Source organism: Lactuca virosa, chromosome 3 (assembly GCF_052849685.1).
Source record: "Lactuca virosa cultivar CGN04683 chromosome 3, Lactuca_virosa_CGN04683_v6, whole genome shotgun sequence".
NCBI classification, from domain to species: Eukaryota; Viridiplantae; Streptophyta; class Magnoliopsida; order Asterales; family Asteraceae; genus Lactuca; species Lactuca virosa.
Genome location: NC_136428.1, coordinates 144,314,658 through 144,324,393, shown reverse-complemented (window position 1 = coordinate 144,324,393; position 9,736 = coordinate 144,314,658).

Genomic DNA, 9,736 nt, shown 5'->3' with positions numbered 1-9,736 from the left:
TTGAGGGCGCCTTCATGACTGTTGGGTGTCCGGACCAGTATAAAGTAGTGATCGCCATGAATCAGCTGCGAAAAAGGGGAAAGACATGGTGGAACACCATCACCGCTCTATTAAACGAAGAAGAAGTGAGGGCCATGTATTGGGCCCAATTTGTGGAGAGGTTCGAGGTACAATATGTGCCTAAGGTGGAGCAGCAGCGGATGCAACAAGAGTTCATGGCCTTACAGCAGACTACCGAGTCTGTTAGCGACCTGAATGCCAAGTTCTTGGAGATGCTATCTTTTTGCCCCTCGTTTGCTGGGAACGAGGCCTGGTTGGTCAGGCAATACACTGCCATTCTACGTACCGAGATTCCGGAATTCGGTAGCATGCAGGAGTTCCCAACTTTATCCGCGATCATGGATGCAGCGAGGAGGAGGGAAATCGAGTTGCAGACCCAGTCCAAGAGGAAGGCCAATGACACCTCTTCCAAGACATCCGGAGATGACCAGAAAAAGCAAAAGTAGGGTGGTAAGTCAAGGTATGAGTACAGGCCGTATTCAGGTCAGGGCGAGAAAAATCCGTTGATATGCTACAACTGCAAAAAGCCAGGGCATCATTGGAAGAATTGTAGGGCTCCCCCTGCGAGTGCAGTTCCTCAGATTACTTCTGCTATTCCCGTCTGCTATCACTACAACTAGACGGGACACAAGAAGCCCGAATGCCCGAAGTTGAAGACTGGTAAAGGAGACGGGGGTACAAATCCCGCAATTGCATCGTCTTCTAAGGGACCCACTATGGTGACACGAGGATGTGCTCACCAGATGATTGCGGAGGAGCCGGTGATTACCGCGACAGTGGCAGGTAAAATTTCTTTTTTTTTTCCTTTCTCTCCACCCTTGCATTATTTAATAAATGGTAGTTAGAATTGTTTACATGATTGTATGTGGTGAATCAGGCACTTATTTGCTAGATTCCGAGCCCGCTGCTGTTATGTTTGATAGCGGTGCTACCCATTCTTTTGTATCTCGCACGTTTATTAATCGTTTGGGCGTAGTATCGGAAAATTGGCTCGCCCAATGGTTGTCGAAGTTGCCGACAACCGCACTATTTACGTCACCGATGTTTATCAAGGTTGCACTCTTGAGTTTTCTGGAGTTGAATTCCCCATTGATCTTATCCCTATTGCAATGCGAGAGCTCTTTGTTATCGTAGGCATGGATTGGCTTGATGCGGAAATCCACTGTCGTAAGAAGCAAGTTCGTGTTCAAAACCCTAGAGGTGGAGAACTTATTATTCAGGGGGACATTCCCCACCTGGCCATGTGTTCTTGCTCTTCTGCTATAGCACTAGACGACATTCCTATCTTTTCCGACTTCAGTGATGCCTTTCCGAAGGAACTCCCTGGCTTGCCAGCTATTCGGCAAGTGGAGTTTCGCATTGATTTGGTGCCGGGTGCGACTCCGGTAGCTAAATCTCCTTACCGCTTGGCACCACCTGAAATGAAAGAGCTCCAAGATCAACTTCAAGAACTAAGTGATAAAGGGTTTATACGGCCAAGCTGCTCGCCTTGGGGTGCTCGTATTCTCTTTGTGAAGAAGAAAGATGGATCCCAACGAATGTGTATTGATTATAGGGAGCTAAACAAGCGCACGATAAAGAATAGGTACCCGTTGCCACGTATTGACGATCTTTTCGATCAGCTTCAGGGAGCGTCTTGGTTTTCCAAGATCGATTTACGTTCCGGTTACCATCAGATGTGGGTTCGTGAAGAAGACATTGAGAAAAAAACATTCTGTACTCGTTATGGGCATTTTGAGTTCGTGGTGATGCCTTTTGGGCTCACCAATGCACCCGCAGCGTTTATGGATCTCATGAACCGGGTGTGTAGCCCGATGCTTGACCGTTCTGTCATAGTGTTCATTGATGATTTCTTGGTCTATTCTAAGAGCAAAGAGGAGCATGAGCAACACCTTCGGGAGATTCTAGAAACTCTGGCTAGAGAACGGCTTTATGCTAAATTCTCAAAATGTGAATTTTGGTTAGAAGAAGTTCAGTTCTTGGGGAATGTGGTAAACAAACACGGTATCAAGGTCGATCAAGCCAAGGTTGATGCGGTTAAACAATGGAAGATTCCAAAAACACCTTCTGAAATTCGCAGTTTCTTGGGTTTAGCCGGTTATTACCGAAGGTTCATTGAAAATTTCTCTAAAATCGCCTTGCCACTCACCCGATTGACCAAGAAATCAGTGAAATTCGTTTGGGGCCCGGAGCAACAATTGGCGTTTGATGAGTTGAGGAAGGGATTGTGTGATGCTCCGATTTTGGCCTTACCTGATGGGGTTGAGGATATGGTGGTTTACTGTGATGCATCGCTTCAGGGTCTTGGTGCCGTGTTAATACAACGAGACAGGGTGATAGCCTATGCCTCCCGACAGCTGAAACCCCACGAACGAAACTACCCCACTCATGATTTGGAGCTTGGGGCTGTTGTTTTCGCTCTTAAGATTTGGAGACACTATCTCTATGGGTTGAAGTGTATCATATACACTGACCATAAAAGTCTGAAATATTTGTTCGAGCAGCGGGATTTGAACATGAGGCAGATCAGATGGTTGGATGTGGTAAAAGATTATGATTGTGAAATTCACTACCACCCCGGTAAAGCTAATGTGGTAGCTGATGCTCTCAGTCGTAAACAATCTGCCGAACCGATTCGAGCTAAGTGTCTCCGGATGACGATGGTATCGTCTTTGTTAGATCTGATCCGGGACGCCCAAAAGGCGGCAATACTGGAGGAAAACATCAGGCGTGAGAAGATTGGGAAAGAGTTGCCTAAGATGGAATGAGATAGGCGGGGTTTGCTGACTCGCTACGGTAGGGTTTGGGTTCCATATACCGGCGAAAATCGGAAAAACCTAATGGATGAGTCTTATAAGTCAAAATTTTCTATCCATCCTGGTGCTACTAAAATGTACCGGGACCTTCAGGAGGCTTACTGGTGGCATGGAATGAAGAATGATGTGGCTCGATTTGTGGAAGAATGTATGACCTGTCGGAAGGTCAAGGCGGAACACCAGAAACCGCATGGGAAGTTGCAACCATTGGAGATTCCTGAATGGAAATGTGAGCATCTAACCATGGACTTCATTACAAAACTTCCTAGAACAGCCCGAGGAGCCGATACGATATGGGTGATTGTTGATCGTTTGACTAAGAGTGCTCACTTTCTGGCTATAAAGGAGAGCTCATCGGCGGAGAAATTAGCCGAGATCTTTGTTCGGGAGATTGTCTTATTACATGGGGTGCCCGTTTCTATCGTCTCCGATCAGGACACCCGATTTACTTCTCGGTTCTGGAGGAAGTTTCAAGAGGAGTTGGGCACACGATTACATTTTAGAACCGCCTTCCATCCGAAGACAGACGGGCAGAGTGAGCGGACGATTCAGACCTTGGAGGACATGCTTAGGGCATGCGCGATTGATTTTAGGGGTAGTTGGGATGACCATCTACATCTAGCTGAGCTTTCTTATAACAACAGCTATCACTCGAGCATTAAGATGCCTCCGTATGAAGCCTTGTACGGGAGAAAGTGCAGGACGCCCGTTTGTTGGGGCGAGGTTGGGCAGAGGATACTTGGGAGTACCGATATCGTGCTACGGACTACGGAGAAAATCCAAGTGATTCGGGATCATTTGGTCACATCGAGGAGTCGTCAGAAACGTTATGCCGACAAAAGACGCTCCAATCTTGAGTTCCAGGTAGGAGATTATGTGTTGCTCAAAGTCTCCCCCTGGAAAGGTGTGATTCGATTTCGGAAGCGGGGAAAGCTTGGACCCCGATTCATTGGACCCTACAAGGTCATAGCCCGTGTTGGAAAGGTGGCTTACCGTTTAGAGCTTCCTGACGAGCTTAGTCTAATTCATAATACGTTCCACGTGTCTCAGTTACGAAAATGCGTTGTTGATGAGACCGCTGTGATACCACTGGAGGACATACAGATTGACGAGCGTCTCAATTATGTTGAGAAACCAATCGCTATTTTAGAACGAAAGACGAAACCTCTCCGCAACAAGACTATAAACCTGGTTAAGGTGCAGTGGCAACATAGGAAGGGTTCCGAATGGACTTGGGAACCGGAAGGCGAGATGAGGGCTCATTATCCGGATCTGTTTCTAGGCGTTGACTTCGAGGACGAAGTCCGTTCTTAGTGGGGGAGAGTTGTAACGCCTCGGTTTTTCTCGATACGTTTAGTTATTTTAATTTAAATATTCTTGTAACCTTGGGTTAATTTATTTAACCAAGGTCTGATTTCTTATGTTATTGGACTCTTATGATCATCTTGTAAACTCCTTTTATTGAAGTCCATGGGCTATGGGTCTATTTGCAAAGTCCATCTAGTAAATAGTACTCAATGTGTTAATTGAGTCATTTGGAACACACACAAGAAAAAAACTCTAAACCCTACTCTCTCTCTCCCTCACACCGTCCTTCTCTCTCTCTCTTTGGGATCAAGAGCAGCCAAGGGGATGTTGTTTGGAGCTTAATTCTTGTTCATTTCCAGCCTTGATTCATATTGGTATGAAACTCCTTATCATTTCTTACAACTTGATTCATAACCTTGTTCTAGTTTTATGATTTCATCTTCACTTCTACTCCTTCTTATTTGATTTGTATCTCTTTTGTTATTTGCAAAGAATTGTATGTTATACATCATCTCAAGTTTCTATCTTCACCCCATATATGGTGGATGATGGATCTAGGGGATTACATGTTGCAAAAGATCATGGAAACCCTAAAAGGGTGAGTGGTGATTTTATGTGCTTTATGTTGATTATTATTACATTCTTGTGGCAAAATGAAATCCTAATGATACCTAACCCTTTTTAGTACCATCATGATCATGGGGACTAAATTGGGATGATGAACACATCTTAAAATGTGTTTCAAAGGGAGAAGGATGGATAAGCCAAAAAGGAATCACGGGTGGCTACGATTCTGTTTTCCATCAGATCTGTAGTCATTTTGTAAAACTCATATGTTGAGCTCTAGAACTCAAACGTACCCCAAACCAGTTCCAAAAGTTCAACAATTGAGTTGGCTAACTTTCTTAAGCAGGCCAACCTCACTGATAAGGACTTTATCTATAGGCAAGAATGGCATCTTTGCTGTTAGGTCTGATCCGGGTCTGTTCTGATATGTCATTTTGTTTTCATCATTTCTAAGGCTTGGAAAAGGATCCAGAGTGATTCCAAGTTTCTATAGGTTCCTGATATTATGAATTTAAGATCTGGAGCAGATGGGGTGTTATTTCCAAATATAAGTTGGTTAGAATGGATCCACACTCCAGATCTGTGGGCAGTCACCAGCTTTTGCTAGTGCTGTGATTGTCCACAATGTGAATTTTATATCCGGAGTTTGGGAGATGCTTTCCATTCAATTCCAACTCCGAGACTTTCAGTTGTATGTCCTTTGCTTCTCTGAATTTTGGTTTGGACGAATTCTACTCACAAGTTTGGTAGAATTGGCCAACATCACTTGACTGTCTTGTTGGAGACAGAAGTGATATACCTTTTTGTAAAATTCATATTTAATTCATCTTTTGGAGTTAGAAGGAGTTCTTTATAGTTCTGGAATCCTGAACAATCATAGTTTCCTATAAAATTTAGTTAAAGCTATGTTTCTGTTTTAGATTTTGGAGTAAATCCGTTCAGCAGGTCTGTTTTAGAGACCTTGTTGTGATTACTCTTTTCTCAACTCATTGCTTCATTACTTCTCATTTCTAACCTTTAGTCCTTCTTAGGTGAGGTTTTGAAGTTTGGTCAAGCTTGGTACCATTATTTAATTGTTAGCTATCCTTACTACTCACTCAAGGTGAGTTCTCTCACACCGTTGTATTGATGATTGTGTTTGCTAGTTAGCTCGTGTGTGATTATTTGAATTCATTATAAAAGCATGCTATATAACTATTGTTTTAATTCGTACATGTGCACTGTATGTAACCAATCATGGATATGGGGACACCACCAAAGGATACGGATTTACCGGTACGGTGGGTAGGTAAGACCACCAACGTAATACTCATCGTGAGGTGCGGTGATTAGGGCCAAATGATACGGGATCTTCCCGGTGCGGTTCAAACCTACAAGTCCTTCTTGTATTATAGGCATTGATTCGTTCTTTGTCCTTATTATACAATTATAATTGGAAAATGGATTAGGGTTAGTAAATATGAATGTTAGTACAATGTCTGTGTTTGAATTCACTAAGCTTTGTGCTTACGGTTTCCCTTATAACTTTTCAGGTGTCAAGATTAAAGAGGCTAAGGCTTGACATGGAGCACCGGGACATCGCTACTAGTTATTTTTTTTGGGACCTTATTATTGTTATTTCTTCCGCACTTATTTTATATGATTGTTAAGTTTGATGGATTGTGTTATGACTTTTTCAGTTGTTTGATTTAATTTAAGATGAGTTTTAAAGGTTTAAAATTTTTTTGCAAAAAAAAAAAAAAAAAAAATTGGTGTCACAGCACTGATGGCTCCCATTGCGACATTTCATACAACAGGTACTATTATGGCAGATAGGTCCAAGTTCTCTTTCATTGGATCCATTCCAGAAGCGATGTTTCGTGATGTTCCTCCCTTAAGTAAAGTTGTAGAAGGATATCGCACCCTTACTCCTTCAGGGCCTCGTCCTTTGACTGATGAATTCCAAGCCATTTTGGATGAGGCTGATAAACCCATGAAAGGGGGCAAAGGGTCCAAGAGAACTACCAAGAAAGACTCTACGAAAGAAAGAACTTCTGAGGCTCCGAAACCTCCATCTCAGAAGCGAAAAGCTCCCACTACCTCTACTGCTGCACCAAAGTGAAGGAAGCAACCCGCTAGAAGGCGAAAATCTCCTACTCCTACTCCATCTCAGAGTGACGATGAAAATTCGGACTCTCATACTGAGTCGGAGATTCGCATTGAGGAGGATCCCCCTGTTCGCACTGAGGAAGATGAACCCATTCGCACTGAAGAACAAGAGCACGTTCGCAATGAGGAAGAAGACCAAGTTCACACTGAGATCCCGTTTTCTACTCGTGAGGTAACTCCACACCTTAATGATTCTGTTCCTTCTCCACCTCCCTCACCAAAAACAACTACTTCTATACCAATCACCATTGCTACTCTCCCACCACCTGTATCAACTCCCACACCCACAACTATTCCAGTTTCCATACCTATTTTCACATATTCCACAGTTCCACCTCAAACCTCTACTGCACCTGTAAGTTCAGTTAACGTATCTGATACGGGGGCTAACACTTCAGGATTTTCAACTCATGTTACACCACCCATATCTCCTATTCGCAAAGATGACCCGAACATGATTTTCGGAGACGATGACGCTGATGATTTGGAAGGATTCTCTTATAGTCCTTTTCAAATAAGGATTGACAATGAAGATGATGTTTCTACTCTGAAAGTGGAATTCAAATGTCTGCATGAGAAGCTTGATCAGCTGCTTCTCGCATCCAGCGTTTCCACTTCTGAAGCTTACTCCAAAGCTGCAGTTAAGTCTATCCTTGAGAGAGTCACAAAGGAACATACTGCCAACACTTCTACTTTGTCAAAGGCAGTTTCTGACTCTGCTGTTGTTTGCAAGGAAACGACCGAAAAAGTGGATAAACTAATTGCTGACATAAGGGAATTCATGGAAGCCTACCAGGTTACCTACCATGCCAACCCTACAACAACGAACAATGATATTCAGAATGCTGGTGCCATGTTCCAAGCAGAAAAAGAGAATTTTGCTGACCTTCGCACCGTGTTCAGGTCTGATCATGAAGCATTCCAGACTTCTATCGATGCGAAACTCACAAAGCTTCAAGCATACTTGGCGATGGAGAACAAGATTATGGATGCTCTCGCAGTCAAGGAGGAAAAACGTAGGGTGTTGTAAACCAAGATTCAATACACTGAAAAGAGGGTCAATGATTTGCTAGCAGAGAAAGCAGTAATGTGAAGTTCTATTTATGATGTTAATGGACTCCTCTCTGATATCATTGAGAATCGTGATCCCATGATTTCCATCACCGTTCGAAAGCATCTGGCTGAAAAACTAAGACCGGTGTTCGCCATGTTGTACCGTTTGGAGGGTGTTTCGACGCCGATGTCTTATCCGAAACAAGGGGGAGAAGGTAGTTATAAAGTTCAAACGGGTGATGATAACCCCAAAGTTTCAGTTAAACCTCCTGTCATCAAGCCAGATCCAAAGGACAAGGAACCGTTATTCAGTAATGAACCCATTATTGACAATGACGAAGACGAAGAGCCTGATGATGCCGAGCTTAAAAGGGGGAAGGTTCGTGAAGCAGAACTGGATGAAAATGCTCATATCGTTAAGGAGGCTGAGGAAAAAGAAAGAGCTGAAAAGGAAGCTCAGGCCACTCTTAAAAGCAAAATGCTATTATTTCCAAAGTGGACCCTGAAGCGCATGTAAAACCAAGCTGTGGATATGCCAAGTCAGTATTGGTTGGATCCTATTGCTTCCTTTGATGTCCAGAATACACGAGATTCGCAGTTAGACCTTCCTATCATACCAAAGGCGTTCAGGTTTCGTGCCTTTGTAAAGGATGCTAATGTACCTTTCTCAGACAGCACTGGGGATCAACAGCTGTTTGCCTTCCACTTGAAACATATGAAGCCCCAGTACGAAACTTGGAGTGCGAGCAAAATTGTAGTGTGAAGGTTACTGGGCCAATCGAGACTGAAAGCTTCCCTAATGCGAAGTTTAATGTTGCGAGAGGATCTGCATGTCAAGCCTGCGAATGCACACTCGCAGATCTGCCTTGCTTAAACCCCCATGACTGGATGGTGATATTCAATATCTTGTTGCGAGAGAAGGAGAAGTAAAAACCTGTGTTTTCCCATCTTCAACTTTTGATCCAGTCTTACATTCAGGAATTTGGATTGATGGATGTGGACATTGCCACTGTTCTGAGGAAAAAACCAAGTGTTGTTCCAAAAGAAGCTCCGAAAGATTTCCAGAAGCTCAAGCCAGGAAAGATTTACAAGGAAGGATGGTTTGTGGTATACACGGCTAGAGATCATCCAGGAGCAGATCCACGCAAGTTATTCTTTCATCTTGAAGACGAGCACTTGTTTACTACTTCATGTCTGGAGTTTATTTTGGAGCTTGTTGTGAAGTTTAAGGGAAACAACAAAGATGATGTGATCACTTGGTACATTCATGTTCGCAAGCTGCTGTTGAGTTTCATTCCCAAAGTCTATGAAGTGCAGAAGCGAATCACGAATTAAAATGGCCATGGTTTCAATTGACGAAAAGGGGGAGATTGTTGAAGATATTAGTGTTGTGTCATTGGGCTTACGTTATTTAGTCCATTTTGTATAAACGAGTTGGGCCTGTCCACTCGTATTTAAGGCTAGGGTTATAATATATAAGGTGCATGCATGCTACGTATTTTAGTTAAGTCTGATAACATATTTTGTAACCTTAATTAACGCCTCTACAGAAGCAATTCTTCATCGAGTTCTTCTGAGGCGTGACGATTAATCATTCAGCACCAGTTTGATCATATGGATTTCTTTACCTATTTTAATCTATTCGATTGTTAAGGATTTATTCCTATCAGGAAGGAGAGTTCTATTATATATTGAGTTTTTCAGAATTTGAGCATCTGTAAGGAATTCTTGAAGCTTCAGAGGAGGATTAACGACTAGTGAGATTTTATGGTCTCACCGTAATG